The following is a 17662-nucleotide window of genomic DNA, read 5'->3' on the forward strand; positions in this document are numbered from 1 at the left end:
ATGACACAAACAGCCTGGAAGACTAGAAGTTTCCACAGTCTATACTTACAAAACCTAGACCCTCTATTATACAGAATCCATGAAATCCAAAGTGAATGGCAAGACGCTGGAACAGCTCTACAACAGATACAAGGACCCCCAGGATGAGAGCAAGATAGACAGCGACGGGATCAAGCGGTTCTGCGATGACCTCTCCTTGAGCCCCTCCAGCATGAGCGTTCTGGTGGTGGCGTGGAAGTTTGGAGCCGCCACGCAGTGCGAGTTTAGCAGGAAAGAGTTCCTGGACGGCATGACTAAGCTAGGCTGTGACACTGCCAAGAAGCTGAAGGCGATCGTCCCCAAACTGGAGCAGGACCTGAAAGAGACGGATAAGTTCAAGAACTTCTACCAATTCACCTTTGACTTTGCCAAGACCCCAGGCCAGAAGGGCTTAGACCCGGACATGGCCTTGGCTTACTGGGAACTGGTTCTGACCGGTCGCTTCAAGTTATTAAACCTCTGGACCCGCTTTGTGACAGAACATCACAAGCGGAAAATCCCTAAGGACACCTGGAACCTGCTTCTGGAGTTTTCCAATAAGATAAAAGAAGATATGTCCAACTACGAGGTCGACGGGGCATGGCCTGTCCTCATAGACGACTTTGTAGAGTTTGCGCGGCCAATTGTCACGGGAGAGGACAAGCTGCAGTTTAAACTCCTACTGGTCGATGGGGGCGCCTCTTCCACGGGGAACCCGGCGGCCGTCGTGGAAAAACTCGCAGACATTGACCTCAAAGAGAAGGCTGCGTTTCAGCTCGAAGATAAGATGGAAGTGTCTTCCAAGACAAGGAAAAGAGGGAGAGACACTGCGGATGACATGGAAACAGATGGACACAATGACAAAGTTATGCGCACCAGACAGTCATTGCCCAGAGGGGGCTCTACTTAGGCCTTGCTAAACGTCTGGCCTCAGGAGGCACATGGTATATCGTCCAGTGGTTCCTTGAGGGGGTTCCAGGGGGTCCCCTGCTAAATAGTTGATAGTTAGGAACCAAATGGAATCTTTACGGATATACACAGTTAAATGAACTCCCAATGAACCCCAGAGTTAAATGAACACTGAGGATTTTACAGAGTAGGTTGGGGTCTGAGATATCAAACGGGGGTCCGTGGTCTAATCCAATACAAATTGACATTCAAAATGTTGAGAATCACTCGTATAGTCTACACTCCAAACAGAGAATATCAGCACTCACGGAACTGTCCTTAATTCCCTTTTATTACTAAATAATACAGTTGGTGTGGTAAACTGCAGCCAAAATACCCACCCCAGGCCCAATGTGGGGGCGACCACAGGCAAACTACAGTTCACAGGAGCAATTGAAAATGACTAAATTGGGAGAAAAACAAAAAGTAATCAATTCATTATAAAAACACAGTGGACCACTGGGCGAGAGATTCGATTTTTTTTTATATATATTCTCTATTATAAACATAAATCTCTGTCTTAGATTTGTCATCTAACCACAAACAATAAGAGATCTTTGTGAGTCTTTTTTTTTACGCTCACGTTTGTATGTCCCCCAAATGTTTGTACGTCCTTGTGTCTGTCTGTCTGTCTGTCTGTCCACAGCTAATCTCACAAATCCAAAACAAAGCCAATCACTTTTTTTCTTACATTTAATGTAACTAGACCTGGGCCCGTCGGGCACCGGCCTACTTGGGAACGATGAAAATAGGGAATGCATGCCCCACCCTGTTATGCAGTACCCGTTATACCCGTTGTCATAGCACCCGTTTTAACCGCCTGTCCGTCTGTGACCCTTCTGTGCCCATATATGGAGATATCTGTATCTGTCTGTCTGCCTGTATCACTGTTATGCCCATATATGGAGACTATGTCTGTCTGTCCTTGTCCCTTTCATACCCACATATGGAGGTCTCTGATGATATCAGTATATGGGCATAATAGGCTTTATGCACAGCAGCCATATTGGAAGGAAATTGGGCCTCTTCCTTACTTCCTTCACAGGTGTTACCACTTACCAGTGATACTAATGAAGGCTCTGTTCCATTTCGTGTAGCACAGTGGTTCTCAAACTTTTAGGTTTCAAGGAGCCCGTAACTTCCATTTGTACACTCAGAGTTACACTCCCGTAAGGGGCCATTTGGAACCATTACATTTTTTTTACAGTCATTTAGCAGACGCTTTTATCCAAAGCGACTTACAATAAGTGCATTCAACATAGGTAGGCAACGAAAACTACTAATCACCAGAAGTCTTAAGTGCATTTCCTGCAAAAACAAGCAACCAAGAGTATACCTAGCGCTAAGGTAAAAGTGCAATATATCAGCTACCTACTTTCTTAAACAGATGAGACAAAATGGCAAAAAACAAATAAGTGTATCGACTAAACAAGATCCAATAACACAATACAACAATAAAACAAGAGTTCGTACAACTAGTTAACAACAAGGCAAAGAGAACCCACCTGGAACCATGAAGGTCCCTGGACCACACTTTGATACCCACTGGTGTAGCAGAGTGTTTCTAGTGAGCCATCATGAACTATCATTGGTAACACCTGTGAAGGTCTTTCCAATATGTTTGCTGTGCATAGAACCTATATGGGGGGATCAGCAGTTGTGAAAAGTCCTTATGCAGTGGTAAAAGTCTGTGGAGAGTGTGTGGAAAATCAAATGGCAGGTGTGGGGAAATCAAGCTAAGGCTGGGGTTGCCATGGCAATCAATTGTCTCATTTGGGCCACGACCAGAGCCTTATTTTCTGGTGGTTCTGGATAACCGCCCATCCGACCGACTCCGGGGACTGCCCTCCCTCGGGTCGTCTGCGACGCGTGTGTCGAATTTGACGTACGTACATAGGCTACATACATACATACATACAGTAGCTACATACAGAGTTTTGGTGCATTTATTGTAGGATAACATTTTGTGTCATCAAAGATTCATGAAGGCTCGTACTGTAGGTATTAAACATTTTGCAGCATGGCTCTGAAAGAGGCGCTAGCTGTCTCTACAAGAGGGTATGTCTGGCAGTGCATGTATGCATCCACTGCATGCGTGTATGCATTCATGCATGCATGCGTGTTAATGATGCCACATGGAAAGAAAGATGAAAGTAGATTGAATTTCAAATGTATAGACCAATTAATTGTTTATTATTACTAACATTGAGACTGGATGCGCAGGTGATTGTTTCACGCAATCAATTTCCAACCTGTTGTTTCGGGGTGCGCTAGTTTCAGCACACCCCAACCCCCTCTTGTGTGTTGGCTAGTGTGGCACGTCCTGGCGAGACCTGATAGAATGGGTTTCATTTAGCGCATACTGGTTGCACGCATACTGGTTCTTATCAGTGTGACATCGTCTGTTAAGGGGTCTATCACTTTAAATATATTTAATAATAGTAATTATTATTATTATCAGTATTATAATATGTATGTGGGTGATGGGGACCTTGGCTGGTGAATTTATACATTCTCTTATAGAAGAGGGGTGACAGTCTGCACAATCATTATTAATACCACGCAACTAAAATAATACCACTATATATCAAACTAGCTAACATTTGCTTAGATTGAAGCTACAGGCAACCAGCTACTTGGCAAAATCCCCTGACAGTTTAAAGGGATAGTTCACCCCCAAAATGACTTATTTTCTATCGATTAGTCACCCTGTGGAGACTTGAATTCATGGATATTTTTTTTATTTTGTCGCATTCCTATAAGCCAATAAGGTAAGATCCATCTTGCTTTCAGAACCTCTTGAAGCATGGCAGTTTCCCAGCTTTGTGGATGTAGAGCAAGGGATGGACAATCCCTGACATCATGACTATTATACAATGACCTCAGCAACTGGGCTGGAATATATCTGTAGTATAGACAGAACAAGGGTAATATAGCTCATCATAATCACTAGCATTATGATCAAGCTGATCAGAGACATTTCCCTCCCCACTGTACCTCTGTCCTCCTGGTCTAGGCTGTTTAAGAGCTCTGAGGACCGAGAAGCAGCAGTAGGACATCACAAAAATGCGTAAAAGTACAAAAGTATTGGTATCAAAATGTACTTAAAAAAACAAAAGTAAAAGTACTAAAATGTTTGAAAATAGCAGATCTACAAGCTCACAAGGCTTGTGCTATTGCAGCTTGTAGATCGGCTATTTTCAAATGTAGGATAACATTTTGTGTCATCAAAGATTCATGACGCCTCGTAGGTATTAAACCTTTTGCAGCATGGCTCTGAAAGAGGCACTAGCTGTCTCGATAAGATGGTATGTTTGGCAGTGGTATAAAATAGGGCTAAAGTGGTTAATGTATGTTTTATAATGTAATAATTGATATCTGCAAAGTAAGTAGTAGGCTAACTCAAGTTTTCAAATCATTGTAGTGGAGTAAAAGTACAATATTTGCCTCTTAGATAGTGGAGTAGAAAGAAGTAAAAGTCAATTGGAAATACTCCACTAAAGTAAAAGTACCTCAAAATTGTACTTAAGTACTTGAGTAAATGTACTTGGTTACTTTACACCACTGGTGAAAGGCCAGTGTTTGATCATGATTTGCTATAGCCAACATCTAATATGTTGTGATAGCTCAACATGCTTTTCATTCAAGAGATAAGAACACCAGGAAACATAAAAAGAAGAAAATGAGGAAAAACATGTTTTGCATTTTGATTCTAAACAGAAACAAATATTGAGCACATAATCGATAAATAAGAAATTAAAATGGAAAATTAAATGCTCAACAGTAAGATGGTAAGAAATGATGAGAAATACTGTACATGCGTAAAAACTTCTGTACTGTTTTAAGAAGAAGACACACACTTTATTGATCTGCATGAAACATCAGAATCAGCTTTATTTTCACATCACAGGTTTACACAAGTAAAAAAGTTAGTTTTCGTGCATAGTTTCCATCGTATCGTTATTTCCATAGAAAAAAAGCAGGGGAAGAAGAAGAGGGGGGGGGGGGGGGGCAAGTGGGGAAGGAGATCAAACAAGAGAACGAAAAAAAAGAAAGAAAATTATCTACATACATGGTAAAATAATGGAACAGATGGCTGGTAGTTTAAAGGTAGTCTAAGTGATACTTTTGGTTAAAACAAAAAGTTATTGCTCAAGTTTAAGAGCTCTTTATTATGATAGTAAGCATTGCTATAGAGTGTTGGTTCTCCTGCTCTTTGATGATAAACAGAAAATACATTTTCAGGCGGGCTACCAATTCATCCTATCAGGAGAGAGAACCCCAAAAAGATAATTTATCGGCACGTGTTCCAGTTAAAATGTTGTCTGCTCATTTATATTTCTCATCACTTCAAATTTCACTTGTTTATCGTATACGAGTTCGCTCTCCTGATTGGATTAAATTGGTATCCTGACCAGAAAACTTTACTAGACGGAGACATTTGGAGACCCCTGTTACTGAAAAAACACTCTATATAGCAATGATTTCTATGGTCCCCCAGAATAGGGATGCTAGGGTTCATACATTAAAAAAAAATCACACCCTGTGTGAAGGAAGCGGTGCCTTTGGGGCGGGGCTTAACTCATTTCAGTTCGTCCCTATTGGTGGTCTGAGTCCACGTACCAAATTGTTACTCCGTAGCATGCTGCGAACTTGAGTTATGGCTGTTTGAAGGCCAGCCAATGGGAAGACAGAGGGGGCGGGGCTTCAGCAATTCATGCTGGTCCCTATTGGTGGTCTAAGTCCACATACCAAATGTGGACTTGGTGGCATGCTGCAAACTGGAGTTATAGCTGTTTAAAATCCCGTGCTCATACGGGCGCTGGGGGTCCCTGGACCCCTCTTTGATAACTTCAGCAATGCATGCTCGTCCCTATTGGTGGTCTAAGTCCACATACCAAATTTGGCCTTGGTGGCATGATGCAAACTGGAGTTATAGCTGTTTAAAATCCCGTGCTCATCCGGACACACGGACATACGGACAAAGTCAAGCTTAGAGCGGTTGGCACCGCTAAAAAATCACACCCTGTGTGAAGGAAGCGGTGCCTTTGGGGCGGGCCTTAACTCATTTCAGTTCGTCCCTATTGGTGGTCTGAGTCCACTTACCAAATTTGTACTTGGTAGCATGCTGCAAACTGGAATGATGGCTGTTTAAAGCCCAGCCAATGGGCAGACAGAGGGGGCGGGGCTTAAGTAATGACAGTTAGTCCCTATTGCTGGCTTTAGTCCATGTACGAAATTTGTACTCCATAGCATGCTGCGAACTTAAGTTATGGCTGTTTGAAGGCCAGCCAATGGGAAGACAGAGGGGGCGGGGCTTCAGCAATTCATGCTGGTCCCTATTGGTGGTCTAAGTCCACATACCAAATGTGGACTTGGTGGCATGCTGCAAACTGGAGTTATAGCTGTTTAAAATCCCGTGCTCATCCCGTGCTCATCCGGACACACGGACATACGGACAAAGTCAAGCTTAGAGCGGTTGGCACCGCTAAAAAATCACACCCTGTGTGAAGGAAGCGGTGCCTTTGGGGCGGGCCTTAACTCATTTCAGTTCGTCCCTATTGGTGGTCTGAGTCCACTTACCAAATTTGTACTTGGTAGCATGCTGCAAACTGGAATGATGGCTGTTTAAAGCCCAGCCAATGGGCAGACAGAGGGGGCGGGGCTTAAGTAATGACAGTTAGTCCCTATTGCTGGCTTTAGTCCATGTACGAAATTTGTACTCCATAGCATGCTGCGAACTTAAGTTATGGCTGTTTGAAGGCCAGCCAATGGGAAGACAGAGGGGGCGGGGCTTCAGCAATTCATGCTGGTCCCTATTGGTGGTCTAAGTCCACATACCAAATGTGGACTTGGTGGCATGCTGCAAACTGGAGTTATAGCTGTTTAAAATCCCGTGCTCATCCCGTGCTCATACGGGCGCTGGGGGTCCCTGGACCCCTCTTTGATAACTTCATCAATTCATGCTCGTGCCTATTGGTGGTCTAAGTTCACATACCAAATGTGGACTTGGTGGCATTCTGCAAACTGGAGTTATAGCTGTTTAAAATCCCGTGCTCATCCCGTGCTCATACGGGCGCTGGGGGTCCCTGGACCCCTCTTTGATAACGTCATCAATTCATGCTCGTCCCTATTGGTGGTCTAAGTCCACATACCAAATTTGGACTTGGTGGCATGCTGCAAACTGAAGTTATAGCTGTTTGCTTCTTTGCCGTGCTCATCCCGTGCTCACACAAACGGACCCACGGACCCACGGACCCACACGCAGACAGAGTCAAACGTAGAGCGGTTGGCACCGCTAAAAATCACACCAGTGTGAAGTTGGCGGTGTGTGGTCATCACAACATGACTCACTTAAAAAAACATAAATGTGTTTTTTTTTAAGTCCATACTGCTATTCATAGGGCTGCACATGTGTCATGTGTTTCGCTAGCCAATCACAGTCCTGAATTTGCAAAGTCAGCCAATCACATTACAGCTAGTGGTGATGACACTAGCTGTAATGTGATTGGCTGACTTTGCAAAAGTATAGATTTGCATTGACTGTGGAAGGGTTAGGGTTGTAGACTGCGTTGTAGACTATTGGCCAATCACGGTGCAGGATTGGTCAGTGTCCAAAACTCACTTAAAATCACACCCTGTGTGAAGAGAGTGGTGCCTTTGATGAGCCCCGTATTGATGTTGTCATCAATTTTTGTTTATTGGACATACATACACCCGGACACACAGACAAAGTCAGATATAGGAGTGGTTGGCACCACTCAAAAAATCACACCCAGTGTGAAGTGGTCGGTGTGGTCATCACAGTGGTCATCACAGTGATGGAAGCTCACTTAAAAAAAACCTGTTTTTTTTAAGTGCATAGTCCTATTTATAGGTTATTAATTTCATCATAATTTCATCATGTGTCTCGTGTGCTGAATGGAGTCAGCGGGGAATAGAATCAGCGGGGGTGTCCAGGGGCCACCCATTGTGGGTGGAAGGGGTGTACAATGGGTGGCCAATCACAGTGCAGGGTTAGGGGGGATACAATGGGTGGCCAATCACAGTGCAGCAAATGTCAATGTCCCAACCTCACATATAGGGGCGGCTACACCACCCAAAAATAGTTCCTATCACACTTTTAGATTTAGCAACCCCCTGTAGGAACTCTAAGGACTTCCTAGGGGTACGGGACCCCCTGTTGAAGACCCATGCACTAGAGAGCTCTTTCACAGATCCAATAGCAGATTGGATGTATGCATGATGCGTCGTGCCATCCTCTGCGATTCCCGTTCACGTTAAGAAAAACAACACAGTCTCCATCTCCAAGCCTTTTATCAGGCTCACCACGGGCCCAGTACCTGGAGAAGTAACAACATTTAATTCATTATAATAGACAGAACTAGAAACTACTCCTATAAAATACAATAGCTAAAGTTCTAGAGACTTTATTTTATATTATGAAAACGTCCATAGACATTCTAACTGGAAGTAGAGTACCAGTTGTTTGTTTACAAACAGTCACTTCTGATCGGGTCTACTGTATATACCTAACATGGATGGTTTTCATTATCAATATTTTAGTTTTTATTCATGACCTCAAATGATAATGATGATGGAAATTAACTGCACAGTAAAATAACAGGTACATATTATTTATCGTCTCTGTAGGGTGAAAACCTCAAATGTCCAGAACTGTTACTTTTCAGGACTTAACTTCAAAAACTGCAAAAGTAGCAGATCTACAAGCTCAAAACCTGTCGCTTCGCGCTGCATTGTAGATCTGCTACTTTTGATGTTTTACTGTGACACTGTAGTATGATCAAGTAGGGCATTCATTTACGAAGAATTTGAAAATGGAGATTTTCTGCAGGATTCTGCAACGATATGTGAAATGTAATTAAAATGTTTGTTGAAATTAACTAGAGAAGAATGAAGGTAAAATGAAGATGCAGTCTTACGTCGGGTAGGTCAGGTGTGTTCCATCCACCCACTTAAATGATCCTTCTACCTCTCTGTCACTCATACCCAGCCACACGTATTGGTTGACACCTTCAACAAAGTTCTGGACAGAAATTGTTCTTGTTAACTTCTAGGTTACCGCGCGCGCGCGCACACGCACACACACATGCACGCACGCACGCACGCACGCACGCACACACACACACACACACACACACACACACCACACACACCACACACACCACACACACACCACACACACCACACACACCACACACACCACACACACACACCACACACACACCACACACACACACACACACACACACACACACACACACACACACACCTGTTTTTCTATGCTGTTTACGACAATCAGGTTTGATTGTCTGGCAATACAGTCTTGTCTTGCCCCCTCCCAGGTTGCCTTCCAAGTAGAGATGTAATAACAGTGATTGCCATTAGGTGTAAAGCCGCCTGATTCTAACAACAACAACAAAACAATAATGTAAGCAACTGTTTTCATTTTTCATTTGCTCAAATTAATGACAGCATGATATAACAATGAAGAAAACCAGTAATGTTTCACTGACCACACTTTTGCTTCCTCTTCAGGTTATCTTGCACTTCAGTTATTGCAGTGCTAGTGTTACATCTTGTCTGTAACTCGTGAAAACGGGTCCTCAACTGGTCACGCTCTTGAGCTATGTCGTTATATCTGGTCTGTAACTGGGCTCGGTCATCAGTCAGGTTGTTATACCTGTTCTGTAAGTCGTCAAATCTGGTCTGTAAGCTGGTCAGCTCTCGCTCTTCTATCAGTTTCTGGTCTGTATGGACACAATATTTCCAAAATGGGAGATAAAACATTTATTTACAAAACATTTTGTCTAGCACCCTCACAGCAAGAAGGTCCTAGGTTCAGAAAGAGGAGGCTTTCTGTCTGTAATTTGCATGTTTTCCTTGTACAACACACTTTAGTGTACTTTACTGCAATGGTAACGCCCCAGGCAATTTTTATTGGATGTCGCTTCATTGGTTGGTGCCGCCCACCTCGCTTCATTGGTTGGTGCCGCCCACCCCAGGCGAGAATGTAGCTGCAAATGTATTTGCCCTACTTTCATTGTGAAGTACTACGTGCATTTTCTAAATACAGTTTTTGAGTCAACAACGATGTAGAAACATTTACTTTCATTGTCACATGGGCTACTACTGTCCGTGAAATTTATATCGTTACACAACTCGAATAGCACTTAGCCAACAGCTCGGCCATCGGACCTCTCGGCCAACGACTTGTGCTGTAAGAAGCCATTAATCAAAATGTTATCAGAAACAACTTTTGTTGTCTCTTTTGTATGAAAGAGACAATAGACAATTGACAGTCCTTATTGGTTATCTTCTTCGGCTGTATCTTTGCGTTAAGCTATGCCCGTGGCCATGACATTGAGGTCAGTCAATGAAATACCTGGAGGCGTGGTGATGACACAGACAAAGACTCACAAGTAATCTTCTAGCCAAGACTAAACTGGCGTTCTCAGCTGGACTGAACTCAGCTGGACTGAGCTCACAATGCGTCGCGATGCGATGCATTGTGAGCTTTTAGATCGGCTATTTTCAAAAGATTTTTATACATTTCATACATTTGAAAACTTCTGAAATGGGACCTTCTGCATTCTTTTTTTTATTTTAATTTTGATCCCGCAATTTTGTAACCCTTATTTTTTTTCACCCGGTGCCAATTTTCTAAGTCATCCTGGGCGCTACACTCCCCTCACCACTCACGTAGCGCGTGGAAGGAACACGTTATTCCAACCAGTTCCCTTCTCCTCCATCAGGCGCCCCGGCTGTCATGGGGAGGCGGTATAGCAACCAGGATTACTACATGTTTTTGTGAGGGTATTAACTACCCTGAGAGACATGGGGAGAACATGCAAAATCCACACAGAGACCTTCTGCATTCTAATTTTGGAACTTTAAGTACATTTAGATACCAATACTTTTGTACTTTTACTCAAGTACATTTTGAATTCCGGACTTTTACTTGTAACAGAGGATTTCTGCATTGCAGTATTGATACTTTTACGTAAGTAAAACAAAATTAGTACATTTTCCACCACTGTACACGTGCACACACACACACACACACACACACACACACACACACACACACACACACACACACACACACACACACACACACACACACGCACACACAGGTGTTTGTACCTGGCATACAGCGAGGACTCTCGTACCCCCGGAGACACTGACACTGGAAGGACCCTTCGGTGTTCAGGCAGTGCCCGCCTTGCTGGCACGGATTGGCACCTGAAAACATCAATCAATACCAGTGTCGTCATGTTTTATGTTAAAGGAGTAGTTCACCCAAATAATTACTTATTTTATATCAATTACACAACCCATGAAGCCTTGAATTCATGGAATATTTTTTGTATTTGTCGTATTCCTGAGCCAATAACTTGATGACCGGCGGAAAGATGCTAATGTACCTGGTAGGAGACAACCAGAAACGCATCAAATTATTGGCTCAGGAATGCGACAAAAACAGAAAAATGTCCATGAATTCAAGGCTTCATGGTGTAACTAAGTACATTTACTCAAGTACTGTACTTGAGTACAATTTGGAGGTATTTTTTTTTACTTTACTGGAGTATTTCCAATTGTCAGTACTTTTACTTATACTCCACTACATCTCAGAGACAAATATTGTACTTTTACACCACTAAAATTATATGAAAACTTTAGTTACTAGTTACTTTGTAGATTTTTTTTTGTAGATTATCATTACAAAATACATACGGTAACCACTTCAGCCCTATATACATTTCGGCCATTTGAAAATAGCAGATCTACAAGCTCGACGCATTGTGAGCTTGTAGATCTCCTATTTTCAAAAGATAGATACATTTTGAAAACTTGAAATGGGACATTTCTGCATAATGAGTACTTTTACTTGAAGCACATTTTGATACCCATACTTTTGTACTTTCACTCAAGTACATTTTTTTTCTGGACTTGCAACAGAGTATTTCTACATTTCAGTATTGATACTTTTACTTAAGTAAAAAAAAATTGAGTACTTTTTTCCACCTCTGGGTGATTCCCAGAAGATCCAGTAAGCACTTACCCACAGTGCACTCGTTAACGTCCACGTTGCAGGCTGAGCCGGTGTAGCCAGGGGGACACGTGCAGACGGCCTTACCGTTGACCGGGTTGACCTTTCGGGGTCCCCTCGGGCAAGGGAGCGGCCCGAGGGTAGGGAGCGGCCCTGAGAGCAAGAACAACAGATACGACTGAATCTCTGAATCTCTTTAGCAATACGTTTTACTTGTGTTAAGGGTAGGTGTTGTGGTAGGGTAAGTGATATTTTTTGGTATTCTTTTTTTCTTTGTTATAAAGGTCAAAGTCAAATATTGTACTTTTACTCCACTACAACTATATGAAAACTTTAGTTAATAGTTACTTTGTAGATTTTGATTATTATTACAAAAGATACATTACATTACGCATGCCAAATTATGAGCGGGCTCCTGGGTGCGAAACCCAAATCAAGCAAGCCCCCGCCGCAGCCCAAAAAAAAAGGTGAAGTCCCCATGAAGACAAAGCCGCATACGTTTGCATGCATGGGAGCGCGCCCCACCAATGAATGGATGTTTCTATTTAGAAATGCACAAACATTATACTGTGTGACACACAGTATATTTGACCATTGCTAAACAAGCAGTGTATGTATATCACCTATGATGCAATCAGTTTCAATTATTAACTTTTTTTTTTGTGTGCAACCAGATACAAAATAAAAAACAGCTTCCATGTTCACAAACAAGAATCAAGAATAGAAGGTTTTATCTGTCACTATATAGGAACAGGAAGCAAAATGCAAGTATGTGTGGTCCTCTAAAACAGTGGTTCTCAAACTGTTCAGATTTAACCCCCCAAAATAATCATATTTGAACTGGGGACCCCCCACCCTGACAAGCACTTGGAATTGTAGAAGTTGAGCATTTACATTTAGTTTGACTCGGTTCCACAGATATTGTGAAAATAGCTGATCGACAAGATCGGCTATTTTCTACATTTTTGCCTATTTCTTAGGTAATATCTGACAATTTCGCCAATGTTTGACCATTTTTTCATAGTATAGTTTGTTGATTACTTTTGACGCAATAAAGGTCAATAAATAAATGTTTTACTTATTTTAAAAGGTATTAAAAAGTTCATCAAAGTAATTAAATTGTCACTTTAGAAATGTCCACATACCCTGTATACAGCACTTCTACCTTATGTTGGTTTGTTTACTGTTGAGCGAGAAAACAATGTTGCACATTTAGCGATAATCTGGGGACCCCCCTAAAATCATTTGGGGACCCCCAGGGGGTCCCAGCCCACAGGTTGAGAACCACTGCTCTAATGTATCGTGCCACAGCAACAATGACAGTACTAGAAACTAATACGATAAAAAATACAAAAAATAAATATATTAGGCTATTAATAATAAGAAGCCCTCCGCAAGTATCCACATCAACATATAGCCTAATAATGGCAAGAGAAAAAAGTATAAGTGTAACTTATAACTTTACCCCCTGTCCCCGTCTGTAGACTGGCCAGCTGCCGCTCTGCAGCCTTCAGCCTGGCTTCCATGGCACCAACCGTAATCAGAAATTCGCATGCATCAAGCTGACAGATCTCTTCTGCGATCACCCCACTGATTTCACAGCAGCAAAACAGAAACATCGGTGCAATTAGAAAGGCTCTCATTCTGTATAAATGTTGTTCTGTCTGGCCCTTAGACTGTCAATACTGGTGCTGTTTCAAACCTTTATACTTGCTGGTGAGACTCCAGGTGTTACACAACCCCAGTATAACCACATGTTGACATCTGAACAGAGTGTCTGATCTAGTTTACCGGTAGTGATGGATCTAGTTTACCGGTAAGTCCAAAGTGTGCAGTCCCCTGAACAGTGTTTGTGCCAAGTTTGGTGCTGATCGGAGCAATCTACCGTCGACCCACTATCTAGGCAATTTTATGGGGAGAGATTTGTCTCAAAATTATTTGTGAATCCAATACCATGATGCACAAATACTCCATGATTTACAAATGTGTTTCCATGATTTACAAATGTGTTTTGTAATCTACAAACACAAATCATTTATTTGTGACTTTTGTAAATATGAATTTGTAATCTTTACAAAAAAAGAATTATACTTGTGTGTGCATTTATCATAAAATATCACTTGTAAGTCATCAATTCTGCGTGTGAATTGTTGAATCTGCATTTGTGAGTAGACCAACACACGCATACAGTACATTCCTTTTCCCTGTTACATAATTTTGAAACAAACGTCACGCTTTTTTAAGAACATTTTTTACAAATGTATTTTCCTATCTGCAAACTTACTTATAGCTTGTAAATTGGCATTTAAATACATGTGCTATGATTAATACAAATATATGACTATTAGTGAATATGTAATTTGCATTTGTGAGTACACCAACACAGCATTCAGTTTTGAGACAAGCTTCACACTCTTTTGGTGAGATTCACTCACAAATACCTTTTTGTAACAAAAAAAAAGCCATGGGTTTCCGAGGCTACAAATACCTTGACCCACCCCATGGCAATTACAGCCAGGTGGGCACTGCCACTTAGACAGGAGGGATTTCAGGGAAAAATATATTTGGGGGTAAAAGTTGGGAAGCTGAACAAAAAAAAAACTATTTTACATAATTCAAGGGTGCTGAATCTGAAAAACATGGTTCCGAAACAAATTTTATTGTTTTTAACCTTCTAATACATACGATCAGCACCAAACTTGGCATAAACACTAATCAGGGGTCTGCCATCAGAATAGCCACACCAGGGGCCCCCAAATGTATTTTAAAATATGCATCTCTGTGACAGTAGTATTTTCTTGCTGGCATATCTGAAAAATATGTACAGGGCATGGTTCGAGCCAGAAAATGACATGAGACATGAGACTCCACATTAGCCAAGAAGAGACAGACATGGACCACCCGTAATCATGCCATGAAAAACAGTTCACTCAATGACTTGGTGACCTCAGATGACCCGTCAATGTAGTCGACAGCAGTTGGAAGTAGGAGGTCAAGAACTTGCACAGAAAAGGGAGTTAGAATCTCAAGAAGGGGAAGTGTACCGGGTTGCCTTAGTTATCATTATTAGGAAATGTGGCCATGTAATAATAGGGTGTGTCTGCTCACTTATACATAAGTTACAAATAAGTATATCAGTTAATATCAGTTTTGTTCCTCAATTGTTGTTTGTCAAACTTTTTGGGCTGACCCCATGTCCAGCTGACCTTTAGTCTAGTTATCTCCCATCATCACTCTAAAGGGTAATGTTTCAACCAAACTGAAATGAAGATGTCCCTTGTTAACATAGAACAATCAGTCAAGCAGAGGGCGCTGTTTTTTCCTTTTTTTGACGATGGGTTCCCATATTGGTCACGAGACTCCACATCATTTCACAGTTGCAGTTTACACTGTACAGACTCATATGTAATTAAAACTGCTCCTAAACATTATTTTTCTGAGGCAGAATAGACCACGATCCAACTGGTGTTCACAAGGGCTTTTTTATTTTTATGTCCTTGTTGGCAGCCAATTGTCGTCTTTATAAATGTCCATGAATTGACCATATCATAAATGAAATTGTCCATATTTCAGTTGCATAAACACCTTAAATTAGGAAACATGTTTGTATAGGAAATGTTTTTTAGCTTAGTTTTAGGGGGGGGGGCACGTTAGCGTGCACGTGCCTGCACTGTACCGTGCCTTACCGTGAAAAAAAATCACTGGCCACACACCTACTCCGTGTGGCCTCCATGACACCACCACTGACTACAATGAAGATAACTTGTACAGACAAATAGACATACCCGTGTGCGCCTTCTGCACAGAATATGTAGGAGTAGTTACTGTAGTACTTTTTATCCTTTTATGTAATTTGGTAGATTCTTCTTGACATAGAAAGAGCTCCTTTCAGCTCTGAACCGCTGTTCTGATTACCTGCACCTTAGCTCACACAGGTGAACCCAATGTTTCGGTGATTGGTGTTATATCTGCCCAGGTAATACAAGAACATGACATGAACAGTAGATGGCACTATAATGTAAAAAATAATCAATACTGCTGATCACACAAATATAAACCACATTCACAATTTTCAGAAAAATAAAATAAAATACCACAAAATTCATTCCATCTCTGGGACAGCTACAGTAATGAAGACTTGACTGAATTTCTCCAGGTAGTCTAGGACCTGGCTAAGATATGTATGCACTTAATTTAGGAGAGAATATCTCAACTGTTCTTGGCTAATATGACCCCAGGGAACAATTTAGGAACTGTGACTAATTCTCTATCCAGGACGGAATACACGAAAATGACCACGCCCTTTTTAAAATGACCATAACTGGTGCACTACTTCCAACATGGCTCTATCTGCTAAACCGTTGGAGCTACAGATTTACTGAGGTTGTTGTTCAGAATACTTATGTTTAGGGAAACATAGTAAGTGTAAAATTTCTAATTTGATATTTGACAGAACAGCTAAAAGAAACCGCTAAAAACGTATTACAGTCCAGGGCCATTTGTCCCAGATGTAACCCAGGGCATGATCTAATGATTTAGCAAGGGCGCCCGAGCCAGCGACCTCCAGGGTCATCATAGTGGCCAAATCCAATATGGCCGCCCACCTGACAAAGTTTTTGGCTATAAAGTTTGAACCACATTGCACATTTTGAGCTATGAATGCAAACTTTGTGTCTAAATCATGTTTTTTTGACAATTAGAAACGTGTTTGAATGCGTATCTTTATGATTTAATCTATCTAGAGGACACTACTTTGATTATCACAAATATGGCCACTATGTTATGAAACAACCAATTTATCTTACAATGAAATTTGTATTGAAACAAGAATGATTTAACAGTAGAACTAATTCCTATGCTGATAGGCCTACAGCTACAGCTAATACAGTATGTTCAACAATGCTTAGCATAAGATGTAATACTATATAGTATTACTATTCTATACACCATTGACTAGTATGATATCATACAGTACTAGTCAAAGGTGTATAGAATTGTTTACAATATGTTTATATCACATTATGGTCTTTGTGTTACAAGAGCAACAGCTTTACTGGCAGATAGGTCCAGTTAGGTTCACACTAGTTATGGAGTCCCAGTACCAGCCCAATTTGAAATCTGGGATATTTTGTTGGACGGAGGTTGTCTGATTCCAATAGGAGCTGGTCTGCAGCAGTTTTTACATGCTGAATCAGTGCAGCTTGGGTGGGAGGAATGTTCTTGAGGGACTGAGATAAGCCACTGTCAGGATTCATCTACTCTGCCGTGGCCACCACGGCTCTTGCCGTACAGTGTATGATGATGACCATATACTCCAATATTTGGACATGGAAAGTCGATATTTTCAGGCTCCAAGGTGAGGGTGACCAGAGTTTCTTTGAGATACCTGCACTCCTTTTCCCATAGTCAGGGAAGGCTGATGTTGGTCAAATGGTACCAGGTCCCTTGAGAACCTTCCTCCCACCCAAGCTGCACTGATTCAGCATGTCAGAACCTGGGAACCTTACTGGACCCATCTTGCAGATGCCAGTAAAGCTTGCGCCATCCTCCTCCACTGTGGCTGCAAATGTCATGTAGTGGACACAGCAAATGCTGCAAAACTGGAGTCTGTTGCATCTCGAT

At 41.8% G+C, this 17662-nt stretch overlaps 1 pseudogene across 1 annotated transcript; it reads left to right on the forward strand.

Annotated features, from left to right (window-relative positions):
• LOC311060029 (DCN1-like protein 2) lies at positions 1-928 on the forward strand (annotated as a pseudogene). Its single transcript has one exon. The product of its transcript is annotated as a DCN1-like protein 2 (transcript).
• The last annotated feature ends 16734 nt before the right edge of the window (positions 929-17662 follow it).

The sequence above is a fragment of the Gymnoscopelus microlampas genome, assembly GCF_963454915.1.
Source record: "Gymnoscopelus microlampas genome assembly, chromosome: 14".
In the NCBI taxonomy this organism is placed as follows: Eukaryota; Metazoa; Chordata; class Actinopteri; order Myctophiformes; family Myctophidae; genus Gymnoscopelus; species Gymnoscopelus microlampas.